The following is a 17323-nucleotide window of genomic DNA, read 5'->3' as shown; positions in this document are numbered from 1 at the left end:
GTAAGCGGCAGCTCGGTAACTTTACTCTAGAAGTTGATTATTTCAGGTCTCATCTCATGCCTTTGATTTGCCCATCTTCACGTATAGAAGTCTTGTTTACCTGATGGTGTTTTTGTGTGCTAGTGGTTCTCTTAAAGTTTTTTCTAGTAGATTTAAGACACCACTTCTCAGTGTTAGGTATTTTTTTAACCTGAATAAAATCCTGATTGTATAACCATTCTCATCTTCAAGACAGGCAATCTGGTAATGTTTTTTTTTAAATGGCTTCAGCTGAACACAACTAAAAGGAAGGGCAGGAAGTTGTGTGGTTAATTTACAAGACAACTGCCTTACGGGGTGGTTAACAAGTTGAACAAGTTCGCGGTGCACAAAAAATGCTCTCTCTGACATTAGTCGCTCACTTCACTGGTTTTACTTTTAAGTTATCAGTATGTAAGTACGGAAGTATGTAATCAGACCTGTGCCCATGTAGGACTTTGTTTCTCTGATTAAGTCTGTACAGTCACTTAAATTATACATTAAGGATAGTGGATTCACAGAGTAATGAAAGTGTATTTTACTATCCCAGCCATAAACAGCCATTCTGGTTACTACATACACCAGGAATTATTCAATTCAAAGTCTAGTTTAAATTATACTTCCATTTGCTCAATGAATTGAATCTTTTAGCAATAGGTTCACTTAAGAAAATTCAGATAACTAGGACAGATTTGGAGAAATTAATAAGCAGATCACAAAGACAGGCTTTTTTGAGTTATAAAAACACTTTATTCATTATATGCATCCCGATTTTCAACAGTTTAAATTGTATTGCCAAAAAAAAGTTTGTTATCATTTTGTACTGAAACAACTCATATGTTCTATTAATTCTTCTCTAATTAAAAAAAGTTTGACTCCGTATCTCCGCAGACTATTTTCACTTCTTGACACAATGAGAAAAATTAGGAGGTTGTCAGAAAGTTGATGTTTTCCTTTGGGGAAGCAGACTGAAAAGATTGGACTATCCTTTTCTTTTTCTTTTGTTCTTTCTTTCTTTTTGGGCTCATAATGCTAAAGTTATTTTACACTAAGAAAATTTTCTTATGATGTTTTTCTGGTACAGTTGGTATTATTCTAGCATCACATGTGTGTTAACTCATTAGAGATGACAGCACCATGATTATAGTAGTGGAAATGCCATTAGCTACTCACTGTATTCTCGTATTTAGATTTTTGTGGTAGCCATTAACCACCTTGGCTATTAAAATTCTAATTAATTAAAAATCCATGTGGCTATTAGCTACTGTATTGGACAGTTCAGAGTAGGACATATTCATTAGCACAGAAAATTATTGTACAGCGCTACTTTAGACAAATGAAAGTCTTTGTCAGTTCATATTTTAGTTGACATGTAATATTTCTTTACAGGGCAATGTAGTGCTGTGTTTTTAAAGCACTTACTGTGTGCAGACATAATAAGCTAAATACTGGGGACACAAATGTAGGTCACTGAGGGCCTTATTCATCTCTGTATGCTCATTGTCTCACACAGTACTTGACATAAGAGTAGACATTGGGTACATGTTTGCTGAATAAATGAATAGGTGAGAAAATAAAGAATGAATCCATAGCATTGCTTCTGTGTTTAGAGATCAAGTGACAAAATTCAAGGATTGACCAGTCCATAAGAAAGCTAGAAAATTACTATAATTTTTAAAAACACAACTTAATGTTGTCATACTAGGATACAGTTTATTAAATTGTTCCATAAATGTAGTCCCTTCAGGTTTGTATCCACAGTGATGGAAGGAGGCTAGTAAGATTGTCTTCTGATTCACTGAGAAAAATGGGAAGCTCTTAACCTAAACTCTCAACCCATTCACATTCACCAAACTTGTTTATATCTTAATCTAACCTTTCCACTTGTCACAGAGGAAGGTGCGACGGTCCTCCCTTCCAAACTAACCAGTCCTCGTGCTCTTTCATCCTGCTCTCCGCACTCCGTATCAATTATCTATAGTATGTTTACTCTTTTTCTTTAAGCTGTGAACATGTTCAAGCCTCCTTCTACTAATTTACTTTGCCCTGTATCTGTGTCAAATTCTTTTCAGTTTTCTAAAAAATAGGTCTATTCTGCATAATTATGCTGTTCAAGACTCTTGAAATGTGGCTAGTTCAAATTGAAATATGCTTAAGTATAAAATATACCTAGGATTTAAAAAATGGTATAAAAAAAGAATGTAAAAATCTCAATTTTTATATTGTTACATGTTGAAATAATATTCTGGATTTATTCAGTAAAGTAAAATATTGCAATTAATTTTGCTTGTTTCTTTTTACCTTTTTAAAAATGGTTACTAGAAATTTTAAAATTACATATGTGGCTTGCATTTGTGGCTCATGTTATATTTCTGTTAGTGCTGCTGTATAACATTAAAAGTGAGCTTGTGTTTCTTTATGGCACGTTATGTAACTCTAGGTAGCTCACACACTAGACTGTAAATATCTTAGGATGGGCCATATTTTGTTCATCTTTATAGCCCTTGCACTCAAGACAGCAGCTGGCCCATATTGCAGGTACTCACCCACCAAATAAATGGTGGTTGACTAAGTGAATGAGTATCAGATTTATTTCAGCATCAATTTGGAAGTACCTGTGTTCTTTGACTTTCTCTCAAGGAATGAATAAGGAGTAGTAGGTCAGGGAAGCACAGGCCTACGTTGGTATTATTTTGGTGTGACTAAGTAAATTTTAACCTCAAAAATGTTTAAGATCCGAGATCTTAGAGTATTTGCTTATTTTATCTCTATATTCAGACTTATATTCTCAGATACCCAATTTTTCATTTGGTTAGAGAGGTTAATCAAGCATTAGTGGAATCCCAATTATCCTAACAGCACTGAAGTAGGGACCTTGTCCAGATACCCCAAAGAACCTTGTGATTGCCACTATCATCATTAAATATCCCTTCTATCCCTGCAGTCTGTTTTCAACATAGAAACCAGAGTGATCTTATTAAAATACAGGTTAGGTCATGTAATTCCTGTGTTTAAAACCTTCTGAGGACTTGCCTTCTTGCTCAGAGTAAAAGCCAAAGTCTCTGCTAGATCTGTATCCACCCCCCCTCCCCAAACCACTTCTCATCTCCCATCATTCTTTTTATTTTTTTTAAATTTTATATATTTATTTATTTATTTTTGGCTGCGTTGGGTCTTCGTTGCTGCATGCGGGCTTCTCATTGCGGCAGCTTCTCGTTACGGAGCATGGGCTCTAGGCGCGAGGGCTTCAGTAGTTGTGGTGTGCGGGCTCAGTAGTTGTGGCTCCCAGGCTCTAGAGCGCAGGTTCAGTAGTTGTGGCGCACACAGACTTAGTTGGCTCCTTGGCATGTGGGATGGATCTTCCCCAGACCAGGGCTCGAACTCGTGTTCCCTGCATTGGCAGGCAGATTCTTAACCACCGCGCCACCAGGGAAGTCCTCCCATCATTCTTCACTCACTTTGCTTTATCCACACAGATCTTGCTATTCATCAGAAGTGCCAGGCGTACTTCAGTCTTAGGATTTTTGCCTTGGCCATTACCTCTGCCTGCAATGTTCTTCCCCTAGGTATCTGCTGGCTCCTTCACTCCCTTCAAATCTTTATTCAGATGTTACCTGATCAGTGAGGCCTTTTCTGGCCATTCAGTATAAAATTGTAAATCCCCACCCCCATACTTCCCTATCCCCCTTCACTGCTTTTTTTATTTCTCTTAGCACTTATCACTATTTAACATACTCCGTACTCATTTGTCTCATTTATATCATGAAAGCAAGGATTTTTGTCTATTTTGTTTTAGTTCTCCATGTAATAAAAGCTGTTTCTCAACTCTGCATCTACTTTTAGGTAACACTATTTCTTTCTCATTTATTTATTCATTCACTCAAACATTTTCTGAACATACACCTGTGATAGCATATTGCTAGGCTCTGGAACTACCAAAGTGAAGCAACCCCAGCCCTAGCCATTCTTCGAGGACTAATGGATATTTGAATTGCTGTCAGTTTTTTTCCTATTTAAAAAAATGTTGCGGTGATCATTTTTGTTTATGTGTGGTTTTTTAAAATTGGAATACCTAGAAGTGGAATTGCTGGGCCATGGGGTGTGCACGTTATGACTGTTACTAGATATTGCCAGATTATTTTCTAAAACATGAGAGTTCCCCTTTTCCTACATCTTGGTCAACACTTTGTACTGTCAGACTTGAAAAACTTACCAATCTGATGAGTGTGAGAGGTATATCATTTTGCCCTAATTTGCATTTTGCTGATTGCTAGTGAGATTCAGGTGTCCTGTGTTGCACTCATATGAATAGATTACCCACTTTTCTTTTCTTTTTATTTTATTGGAGTATGGTTGCTTTACAATGTTGTGTTTGCCTCCATTGATTACCCATTTTTCTGTTGGGTGGTGTGTCTTTTCCTTATTAGTTTCTTCTGTAGTCTGGGTGCCAATTCTTTGTTGTATATGTTGTAAATATCTTCTTTTAGCCTGCCCCTTGTATTTAACTTTGTTGATGGTGTCTTTTTTGATGTTTTAAATTTATTTGTAGGTAAATTTATTAGGTGAATGATTTCTACTTTTTATTACTTGTTTAGGAATTCCTTTTCTACACCAGGGTCATAAAACTGTTTTTCTAGTGTTTTCTTCAAGTTGTCTAAAAATTTAGTTTTACAACATTTAGGTCTTTAATATACGTGGAATTTATTTTTGTGTATGGACTAAAGTAGGGAATTTGTTTTCTCCCACATAAGAAGTTATTTGTCCCAATGCCGTTCATTGAATGAGCCATCTTTTCCCCACTAACCAGTGTTGTTTGCCTTCTCTGTCATATACCATCATTCTCTTTGTTTTGTGTTCTGTTTCTAGGTTCTCTATTCTGTTTCATTCATGTATTGATCTGTTGGTGCACCAGTAATGCACTATCTTAATTATAGTGTTTTATGAGAAGTCTTGATATCTGGCCAGGCAGAACCCCCAATCCTTTTTTTTCCCCCAGAATTGCTTGGGATCTTTACTCTTCCATGTGCTATTTTTTATAATCAGTTTGTCTAATTCTGTGGAAATCTTTCTAGGATTTTGATTTGCTTTGCATTGAATTCGTTAAGTTTCTATTCATATTTTTTTCCCTTTGATCATGTAGAAGCTATGGATTGTATTTTTATCCTTTTTTTTCTAGCTGTGCCTATATATTGAGCATCTCTATCCACCCACAAATAATATAGGGATTTAGAAGATGTTGACCTCAGTATTCCCTCTCACCTTCCACATTACTGTTACATAATAGTTTAGCTCTATTTTTTTCTTTTACCAGCTTTCTTGAGATACAACTCACATACCGTACGATTTACTCATTAAAGTGCATGGTCCAGTTTTTCGGCATATGCGTAGAGTTGTGCAGCCACCACCACACTATGATGTTTGGACATTTTGATACGCCCTGAAGGAGACTCCCTACCCACTAACTCTCATTCTCCATTCCCCCAAGCCACTAGCCCCCAGCCGTAATCAATCACTAATCTACTTTCTGTGTCTGTAGATTTGCCTCCTCTAGACATTTCAGGTAAATGGCATCATATACACTATGTGGTATTTTGTCACAGTCGTCTTTTCACCTAGCATAATGTTTTCAAGGTTCATCTGTGTTGTTGCACATATCAGTACTTCATTTCTTCTTCTTCTTTTTTTTTTTTTTTAAATATGGCACCTTGGCATATTAAATTTTTTTTTTTTTTTTTTTTTTATGGCTGTGTTGGTTCTTCGTTTTCTGTGCGAGGGCTTTCTCTAGTTGCGGCGAGCGGGGGCCACTCTTCATCGCGGTGTGCGGGCCTCTCACTATCGCGGCCTCTCTTGTTGCGGAGCACAGGCTCCAGACGCGCAGGCTCAGTAATTGTGGCTCACAGGCCCAGTTGCTCCGCGGCATGTGGGATCCTCCCAGACCAGGGCTCAAACCCGTGTCCCCTGCATTGGCAGGCAGATTCTCAACCACTGCGCCACCAGGGAAGCCCTTCATTTCTTCTTAATGTCAAATAATATTCCATTGTATAGATGTACCACATTTTGTGTATTCATTCATCAATTAATGGACATTTAGTTTGTTTCCGCCTTTTGACTATCAGAAATAATGATTCTTTGACCATTCATGTGCAGTTTGTGGATGTATATTTTCATTTCTCTTGGGTAAATGCCTAAGGAGTGGAAATCACTGGGTCATATGGTACCTCTCTTTTTTGAGGAATTGCCAAACTGTTTTCCAAAGTAACTGCACCGTTTTACATTCCCACCAGCAATGTGTGAGGGTTCCAGTGTCTTCATATCTGTACCAACACTTGTTTTTGCCTTTCTGATTCTAGTCATGGTCGTGAGTATAAATGATAACTCATGGTTGTGATTTATATTTCCCTAATGACTGATGATTTTGAACATCTTTTCATGTCCCTGTTAACCAGTTTTTTTGTTTGTTTGTATTTTATGGGTTTGTTTGTTTTTTGGTGAAATGCTTACTCAGATCTTTTTGCCTGTATTTAAGTTGTCTTTTTTTTTTTTTTTTTGAGTTGTAAGAGTTCTTTATGTGTTCTGGATACAAGACCCTTATCAGATATGTGATTTGCAAATATTTTCTTCCATAATGTGTGTTGTAGTTCTACTTCTTTTTAAACTCAAAACGTTCTCTTAACTTTTTAACTATTACTCATTTTGATTGATTACAGTAATTTTTTTAAAAAATTTATTTATTTATTTTTGCTGTGTTGGGTCTTCGTTTCTGTGCGAGGGCTTTCTCTAGTTGCGGCAAGTGGGGGCCACCCTTCATCGCAGTGCGCGGGCCTCTCATTATTGCGGCCTCTCTTGTTGCGGAGCACAGGCTCCAGACGCGCAGGCTCAGTAGTTGTGGCTCACAGGCCTAGTTGCTCCGCAGCATGTGGGATCTTCCCAGACCAGGGCTCAAACCCATGTCCCCTGCATTGGCAGGCAGATTCTCAACCACTTTGCCACCAGGGAAGCCCAACAGTGATTTTCTTTACTCACCATTATTTCTTGAATACCATCTCTTCCCTCTGTATTTACTTTTATTGTTGCTGAAATATACATCCTTTAGTTATTTTAAGCAAGGCTTCATGTGTGGTAAACTTTCTTAGTTTTTATGTCTTAAAATGTCTTTATTTCATAATTATTATTGAATACTAATTTAAGTAGATTCAGAATTCTAGATTAACAGTTACTTCCACTCAACATATTGAAGATACCACTTATTCTGTTGCTTTCGGACGTTTATTGCTGGTGTAAAATATGCTTTTAATCTAATTGTCATTACTTTGCTGATACTCTCTTAAACGTTGTATGTTTTTAAGATTGTCTCTTTGTCCTCGATATTTTGCAGTTTTTACTCTGCTGTATTCATCATGTTGTTTTATATGATTTTTGTTTTTCCTGCTCTCCACTTGTGTGTATTTTCAATCTGAAAGCTGTCATTTCTACAGTTCAGGAAAGTTTACAATCTTTTTTTCCTTTTAAATATTGCTTCTCAGGCTTTAATTTTCTCATTCTCAAACTCTTGCTTGATATTAATCTGTGCTCTGGCTCTTAACTTCTTGTTCATATTTCTCATCTATTTTCTCTGTGCTGCTTTCAGCGTGAATTCCTTAGTTCTAGCTTCTAGTCATCAGTTCTCTCCATATCCAATCTAGAGTTCATCGTTGTCTTCTGAATTTTTAATTTAAATGACTTTTTTTTTCCAGAATTTATTATTGGACCTCTTGCGTTTCTGTCTGTTCTTGATGCATATTGGCCGATTTGTCTTGTAATATTTTGTTCTTTTTTAAAAAAATATATTATTCTGTTACCTCTTTGGAGGTTTTATACATGTTTAAAAGTACACAGCTTTTTTCAACCTCCTTTCAGTTGAACCTGACTCTAGGACCCTAGTACAAAAGGGGATTGAACTTCAGACTGCCTATTTCCAGACCCAGAGTCCCAAAGGCTCAGCCCCTGATTACAGAAATGATTATCTTACTTTAAGCCTAGCTAAGTTGTCTTAATTAAAGAAAAAAAATTTTTTTATCTGTCTTTGCTTTTGTGAAGTAAAAGGAGGAGTTCAAAGTATGTATTTTTCCAAGGTCAGTAACTAATTAGTGCCAGAGGCAGAACTTAACCCAGAGAGTTTTTCCAGAGAGTTTAACAGTGTGGAAGATAATTAGAAGTAGCAGCAGTTTTCCCTATATATCTCTTTGCTAATCCTGCCATTTTAAATCTACCCAAGAGTGAGGCAAGAAGAATGAGTTAGGGAAAGAAATTTAGGCAGCAGTGGTACTCTGGAGATGGGGGTGACAGTTTTGTAGAGGAAGAGGAGAGAAGTGATCAAGAGTTCCTGTAGTTAGTCAGCTATGGCCATTTTCAAGTTGACATAATATTTTAGGTACCAGAAGAAGCTAGACCTTGCTTGTACCTTAATATATATCTCCTCTTGAATATGTTATCTAATATCAAATGCAATACCTTTAAATTGATTTTGAACAGCATGGCAAATTTTTTGAAAGATTTTCAGTTTTAAATTTCTTTTTTCATCTTAAACTTTAGGAACCACAAACTATTTTGAAGTTTGAGAAGTTTGTGATGTTGAAATAGAAATTGGAAATGCTGAAGAGTTAAGATAGTTGTCTTTTTTTTAAATTTTTTTTTAATTTAAATTTTTTTTTTTAAATTTTTTAATTTAAAGCAGGAGCTTTCTCTAGTTGCAGCGAGCCGGGGCTACTCTTTGTTGTGGGGCACGGGCTTCTCATTGTGGTGGTTTCTCTCGTTGTGGAGCACAGGCTCTAGGCGTGCAGGCTTCAGTAGTTGTGGCACGCAGCCATTAGGGCACACAGGCTTCAGTAGTTGCGGTGTGCGGGCTGAGTAGTTGTGGCTCGCGGGCTCTAGAGCGCAGGCTCAGTAGTTGTGGTGCACGGATTTAGCTGCTCTTGGACCAGGGCTCAAACCCATGTCCCCTGCATTGGCGGGCAGATTCTCAACCACTGAGCCACCAGGGAAGTTCCTAGTTGTCCATTTTTATTAATAACTTTTATTACATCTGTAATGAAATTATGCCATACTTTTTTTTATATTTAAAAATTATATTATTTAACTCTTTATTCAGAAGAATGTACTTGATAATTTTCTATAGAAAAAAAGCGAGTCATCTAATGACTTACTGCTATTTCAGTCAAAATTTTACTCATTTTACTTGATATTTGTTTCATTTTTTGTGCTTATTAAAAGGACTTTTTTTTTTTTTAATGAAGTTTTATTCAGGCCCTTACTTCTCATTTTGGTATTTCCACAGTACCAAGCGTATTACCTAGTAAGTAGTCAGTGCTCACAGTATTTATAATGATTTTTAAAATTAAGTTATAGGGTAATTTAACAAATAAAATAGTAAGTGGCTTGATATTTCATAATGGTCAAATATTTTTACTTAGATTGGTGCAGTGCCTAGCATAGTATCAAGCACATGTTCCTCAATAAATACTTGTGTTACATATTGGTCTTTTAAGATTTTGCTTTGAAGAGTCTTTTGCAATGAGTGCAATTGACAGATAAAGCTTGAGTAGTATATAAGTCAGTTCAAGTCTTAATCACATTTTACCTAGGAAATTGTTTCTTCACTACTGCATTTCATGAGCTACAAAACAAATATAGATATCCTTCCTTACCTCACTTCTCCACTATGCTCTTTAATATATTAGTTCAGAAAACAAAGATGTGAGGGTGGGCTTGATTTTTTTTTTTTTTTTTTTTTTTTTTTACTACTGAAAGGGAAGTAGTTCTCTAACCTTGTCTTTTCCTATTGAAAGTTTTTTAAAATTTATTTTATTTATTGTTTATTTTTGGCTGTGTTGGGTCTTTGTTGCTGCACACAGGCTTTCTCTAGTTGCGGCGAGCGGGGGACACTCTTCGTTGAGGTGCGCAGGCTTCTCATTGCGGTGGCCTCTCATTGCGGAGCACAGGCTCTAGGAGCACGGGCTTCAGTAGTTGTGGCACACAGGCTCAGTAGTTGTGGGTCGCGGGCTCTAGAGCTCAGGCTCAGTAGTTGTGGCGCACGGGCTTAGCTGCTCCGCGGCATGTGGGATCTTCCCGGACCAGGGCTCGAACCCCAGTCCCCTGCATTGGCAGGCAGACTCTCAACCACTGCGCCTCCAGTGAAGTCCCTCCTATTGAAATTTAAATACTGTGGAGGAACTGGCCTCTAACTTAGATGTGCAGACCTTCAGACTTTGTGCGTCCAACTCCTATGCAACATTAAAGGGAATTGATGCAGTGCTTACCTGTGAGTGTTGATCAGCCTTTTTTCCATCGTATATTTGCAGAATTAAAAAAAAAAACTTAGGAATTTATTATGAGACAGCAAAAGTCAAAATTCTTAAATAATCAGAGATGCTTTTATCAGTCTTTATTATATAGTCTCCTAGACCATGAGTTCCCTAATAAATGATGTTTCCTGTAGATGGAGATAAAGTTTTCAGTGGTCTACGGCAAAATGAGAAAAGCAAGGTCAATGTAACACACACGTCTGTGTGTGTGTGTGTGTCTTTGCTTAAACTTATATATGTCCTTGTTTTTGAGGACTTTTTAACTTTTAAAAAAATAAACTTTTTATTTTAAAATAGTTTTAGATTTTCAGAAAGGTTGCAGAAATAATAGAGAATTCCTATACATTCTTCTCACCCACTTTCTCTTATTGTTAACATATTACTGTGCTACATTTGTTACACTAATAAACCAATATTATTACATTATTATTAATTAAACCCTGTACTTTATTTCATATTTGTATATATTGCAAAATGATCACCACAGTAAGTCTTGTTAATATCCATCACCACCCAGTGTTACAGAATTTGTTTCCCTGTGATGAGAACTTTTTAAGATCTACACTTAGCAGTTTTCACATATACAATACAGTATTATTAGCTATAATTACCAGGCTGTACATTACATCCTATAACTTATTTATTTTATAACTAGAAGTTTGTACCTTTTGACTCCCTTCACCCATTTCACCCACTCCCCAACCCCACCTCTGGCAACCACCAGTCTGTTCTCCATTATTTCTGTATCTATGAGCTTGGAGGTTTTTTTTAGATTCCACATATAAGTGAGATCATACAGTATTTGTCTTTTCTCTGTCTGACTTATTTCACTTAGCATAACGCCCTCAAAGCCCATCCATGCTGCAGCAGATGGCAAGATTTCATTCTTTTTGATGGCTGAATAATATTTTATTTTATATATATATATACACCACATTTTCTTTATCCACTCATTTGTTGATAGACATTCAGTTTTTTCCCATACCTTGGCTATTGTAAATAATGCCACAGTGAACATGGAGTGCATATATCTTTCAAATTAGTGTTTTTCATTTTCTTCCGATAAATACCCAGAAGTGGAATTGCTGGATCATATGGTAGTTCTATTTTTAATTTTTTGAGGAACCTCAGTACTGTTTTCCATAGTGGTTGTACCAGTTTACATCCTCACCAACACTTGTTATTTCTTGTCTTTTTGATAATAGCCATTCTAACGGGTGTGAGGTAATATCTCATTGTGGTTTTCACTAGTATTCTTTTTCTGGTTCAAAATCTCGTCTGGGATAACACATTACATTTAGTCTTCATGTGTTCTTAGGCTCCACTGGGCTGTGATAGTTTCTCAGACTTTTGAGAAGAACTAAGTCTTAGGTTGTTTTCCTTACTTTCTTTTTTGTTATTATTCTTGCTTAGAAAAGAATTAGAAGTTGGCAAATTTATGTTAGTTTTCCAGTTAAAATTTTTTTTACTGTTCTGTGAAATCCAAAACTCTGTGAACCATTGCCTTTGGTTATCAGAAATCAGTGTGATGACCATTAATAATTAGTGTCTCCAAGTTTCCTAATTATGTTTTTTTGTTGTTATAAAAGAAATATCTATTAGTAATTTTTTTAAAAAATGAATGTGAAGTTTAGAGTTAATTGAATCTTATAAGGAAGAATTGGTGATCTGATATGTGGCGGCAGTCAGAGTTTCCATTAGATGTGAGTGTATACAAAAAGCCATAGGAAGATATGAAGTCTGTAAACACTGAGTAACTGAACTTACTCAGTTGATGACTGTATCAACTCATCATAAAGGTATTTCTTAAAATTACCAAAATAGAAAATGTGGTAGTATATGATTTCAGCTTTCTTCATTTTTCATGTTCAAATTTTTAAATTCCATTTCAAATTAGAGATCCTGTCCATTTCCACAGTTAATGCTTTATACCTTGGCTCTTGATTGTTTTCTCTTCTTTTTCCTTGATCCTTCAGTGATTTTTCCTTCCCATAACTTTTTCTTCCTCTTTACCAGATTCTTCATTTCAAACATAAAAATAAGCTTATGATTCGCTTTTACTAAAAATGTTTCACTTGATCCAGCTTTTCAGTTGTTAACCGCTATCCCCACTTCCCCACCCTCCTCTCCATCCCCAGTCATTAATCCACTGTAGCCCTTTTTTTTTTAATTTTTGAATTTTATTTATTTTTTTATACAGCAGGTTCTTATTAGTCATCCATTTTATACACATCAGTGTATCCATATCAATCCCAATCTCCCGATTCATCCCACCACCACCACCACCACCCCCCCGCGGCTTTCCCCCCTTGGTGTCCATACGTTTGTTCTCTACATCTGTGTCTCAATTTCTGCCCTGCAAACCGGTTCATCTGTACCATTTTTCTAGGTTCCACATATATGCATTAATATACGATATTTGTTTTTCTCTTTCTGACTTACTTCACTCTGTATGACAGTCTCTAGATCTCAGCCATAAAAAGAAACAAAATTTAGTTATTTGTAGTGAGGTGGATGGAGTTAGAGTCTGTCATACAGAGTGAAGTAAGTCAGAAAGAGAAAAACAAATACAGTATGCTAACACATATATATGGAATCTAAGGGAAAAAAAAAAAAAAGGTCATGAAGAACCTAGTGGCAAGACGGGAATAAAGACACAGACCTGCTAGAGAATGGACTTGAGGATATGGGGAGGGGGAAGGGTAAGATGTGACAAAGTGAGAGAGTGGCATGGACATATATACACTACCAAACGTAAAATAGATAGCCAGTGGGAAGCAACCGCATAGCACAGGGAGATCAGGTCTGTACTTTGTGACCACTGTAACCCTTTTAACTGTACTCAAACTGCGTTGTCAGAAGCCACTGATGATTTATGAATTGTTAAATTCAGTTGTCTTTTTTTCAGTTCTTATCTTTCTTTGCAGCATATGAAATAATTCCTTTTTGCAACTTCTTCCCAGGTTTCTGCCATACTACTCTTCTTGTTTTTATTTTGCTCTGATGATCTTTTTTCCTTTTTGCTTATTCCTTTTCTCTCACATGTATCTTAAATGATAGCCCTCAGAATTCCATCTCCTACCCTTATTCTCTTCTTCCTCTGTACTCTCTTAACAGGCAGTCTCATACATATCTTTGACGTTAACCACCATCATTATGCTTGCTGGCTTCCAATCTCAAGTCCAACCCTCTCTCCTAAACTCTACATAAACATATAAGTTGCTTAGTAGATATCCATGCTGGGCATACCACATTCAAACCAGAAAATAATTCTAGTTTGATCTTAAATATGTGAGAGGAAATAGGAAATTAGATGATATCTAAGTAATAAATTGTAGGGCCTAAAACACTAAGGTTTCATCAGCTCCAAGTGGGCAAGGACTAAGTCACGTATTCCTTTTTATCATCAGTGGTCCTTAGTGCATTGAAAAGCACCTAGTTAAATACTCAGTAAATACTCTTTGATTGGTTGTTAAAATAAATTTTTTTCATTACATGCCAGAAAATACCAAAAGGCAAGAATTTGCAGATCAGCAGTAGAATTTTAATAGTCATTATACAGGGTAAATGAATTGTTTGCCAAAAGAACTGAAAATATGCTAACATATTCTTTTGTGTTTTTTTAAAAATACATTTTCAGAATTATGTCATTTTGACCCAGTGTTGCTGAATAATCATTTCCGTGCTTAAAATTTAATTTTCAAATTTTCATAGCAATAGTTTAGGATTTGCTAAGTTCTTTTTTTTTTTTAAATCTTATATAGACATGTTTTACTTTCTTCTTAAGCATGTTTCTCAGGTTCCCAGCATATAAAATTAGTAAAACAATTGTGTATCTTCCTTCCACCTTACTTTTTTCTACCTTTTGTTTTAGTTCTTGTCTTAACTAAATAGGATTCACTCAATGTCTCTATTCTCTGACTTCAATATATTTTTATGTTGTTATTGTTTAAAATTTTTCTCCGTAACACCTAAACCTGTTTAAATATGTACTTGGAAATATTTGTTGTAGTTTCCTGGTTTGAATACTGATATTCTGCTCATGGTATAAGCAGCAGCTTCTAACTTGAGGGGATTCTATTATAAACCCAAGATAGTACTTGTAATATTGGTTAGATTTTGGCCATAAAAGTACATAGTTTTCAATCCTGTTGGGCCCAGTGCCCCCTATTTCTAACAGATATTTCGTAAATGTTCTTTCCATTTTTATCTTGAAATAAAATTTAAATATGTAACCTGCTACGTATATAACTTGATTTTTTTAAAAAAATCAACATTATAACCCTAGTTATGAAGGAAACTAGTATGAAGGAAAAATAAATACATTTATATTAAATAATATCTGTTTCAGTATGTAAGTACTCAATCATAACTACACTAAAGGTAGTGAATAATCAAATGCTGTAATCAGTGTGACTTCATGGCTACTAGTGCAGACTGCTGAAAGTGTAGTGTATCGGTGACTCATATACAAGTGACATTTCCATTGGTGATGCAGTTTTCTGAAACAGTGAACACTCTGGGAAGTTCTGACAAAATGTTATCTTCCTTCATTTTACATGGTAGTTGCATTGCTGAAAAATTCACAAATCCATGCAAAGCATTTTGTGTTTGTTTTTAAAGAGGAGCTTCATATTTTTCTAAAGAGATTTTTACGAATATGAATATCAGACAGGGCATTTGAAAGTTGTCTGGTTCACAGGACATTTCCTTGTTGTCAGGACTCTGCAGTTCATTGAAGAATGTCTAATATCTCTTCCCCACCCATTCACCCACCTACTAAATGCCACTAGACACCCCCACCCCTCAAATCATTGTGAAAATCAGTACCAACCTCATTTCTGAAAATGGTTTCTAGAAGTCTTCCTTCCTTCCCTTAGGCTCATTCACCAAAAGGAGTTTTAACTTTGAGGCATGTAATCTCTTAGCTCTAATTGAGAACCATTACATATAATTTCTCTCAATGAGAATAGGGAAACACAATTAAGCAACTGATCAGAAAACATAGGTGAGTAGAAAAGCCTGTAAAGCAAACTATATGGTCATTCAGAAGTAGTATTTCAGTGATAGTGTTATTTTGGTTGATTTGCTAAATATTAATGCTTGGTATTCCATTGTAGCTATCTGGTAACAGGAACAGCATATGCTTTCATTCAACATAAGAGCAAGAGTGTTACCAATTTTGAGAAACATTTAAAATGTTTATAATTATGGCAGGATGAAAGGTAGGATGTCTAGATTGTGGAAAGTGAGACTGGTAGTAGGTACAAGATTGTTGGGTTTTGTTATTGCTGCTGCTGCTATTTATTTGGTTCCAGTTTCTTGGTTCAGGCATTCCTGAAAACAAGTTTCCTATATATAAAATTAACAGGACAATTGTGTATCTTCCTTCCACCCTACTTCTTTCTACCTTTTGTGTCAATTTTTGCCTAAATAAGTAGGATTCACCAGCATCTCTATTCTTTGTCTTCAATATACTTTTCACCAATTTATTATTTATTTTTTAAATTTTTATTTATTTTTAATTGAAGTATAGTTGATTTCAATATACTTTTTAATGTTGTTACTGTTTAGAATTTTGTGGGTGTGTCTTTGTGATTGATATATATTTTAAAATATTACACTTTGAAGATACTTTGTAAGGGATATGTTTTCTGTGTAAAGGATATTTGTCTCTGGCCTCAGAACTGTAACCCCATTGCTTCTGATATACTGAGGAGGACGTAGGAAGCCATCTTTGTTGCCGTTGTTGTTTATGATTGTGAGTGGAGAGGGAGAAGGCTTAAAAATGTTTGAGAAACCTTAGTAGAAATTCCATTTTACTCATCTATCTCCAATCTGGATACCACAGGTAGAAGAGTTACTAGTTTCATTCCTTATCCAGCTGGTGTTCAACTGGATAGGTAAACCAAAAAAATCAACTTAGGGTTCTTGGTTACAGAAACCTTAAATTCTGCCTTAGTGAAATCTATGATTTTAAATTTGATCTAAACTGAAACTACCTCACACATTTATTTATTTATTTATTTATTTATTTATTTATTTATTTATTTATTTTATTTATTTATTTATGGCTGTGTTGGGTCTTCGTTTCTGTGCGAGGGCTCTCTCCAGTTGCGGCGAGCGGGGGCCACTCTTCATCGCGGTGCACGGGCCTCTCTCACTATCGCGGCCTCTCTCGTTGCGGAGCACAGGCTCCAGACGCGCAGGCTCAGTAGTTGTGGCACACGGGCCCAGCCGCTCTGTGGCACGTGGGATCTTCCCAGACCAGGGCTTGAACCCGTGTCCCCTGCATTGGCAGGCAGATTCTCAACCACTGCGCCACCAGGGAAGCCCCACACATTTATTTTTATCATAAATGTCTCTGTGATTTCAAATCACCGGTCTAGCAAATAAGAGACATTTACTGTCACAGTTGAATTATGGCCACATAGGATTCTTGTAATCCAGAAAATCCATGGTAAAGTCCCAAATGGGTGAAATTGACATATTTTAAATTCTAGTAAGATATACTTAACATAAAATTTGCCATTTTAACCATTTCTAAATATACAGTTCAGTGGCATTAAGTACAGTCACACTGTTATGCAGCCATCAGTCACCACCATCTGTCTCCTGAACTGTTTCATCTTTCCAGACTGAAACTTTATACCCATTAAACACTAATGCCCTGTTCCTCTCCCCTCCCCAGCCCCCCTTGAATAAATGCCTGGCAAAGTATGAATGTGTCAACTCTTATTCCTTATATAAGAGGAATAAATTAAAAATTTCGTCCTTTTGTCACAGGCTTAATTTCACTTAGCGTAATGTCTTGAGTGTTCATCCATGTTATATCACGTGTCAAAATCTCCTTCCTTTTTAAGGCTGAATAATATCCCATTGTACACACCACATTTTGTTTATCCATTCATCTGTCAGTGGACACTTGGGTTGCTTCTACCTTTTGGCTATTGTGAATAATGCTG

General features: G+C 36.1%; 1 protein-coding gene across 10 annotated transcripts in view; it reads left to right on the top strand.

Moving 5' to 3' along the window:
- ATP11B (ATPase phospholipid transporting 11B (putative)) overlaps window positions 1-17323 on the top strand; it is a 141171-nt gene that overhangs the window by 1689 nt on the left and 122159 nt on the right. The gene's annotated exons all lie outside the window — the stretch shown is intronic.

This window comes from Balaenoptera borealis, assembly GCF_965194805.1.
Source record: "Balaenoptera borealis genome assembly, chromosome: 5".
NCBI classification, from domain to species: Eukaryota; Metazoa; Chordata; class Mammalia; order Artiodactyla; family Balaenopteridae; genus Balaenoptera; species Balaenoptera borealis.
This window is presented reverse-complemented; position numbering and strand designations above follow the sequence as displayed.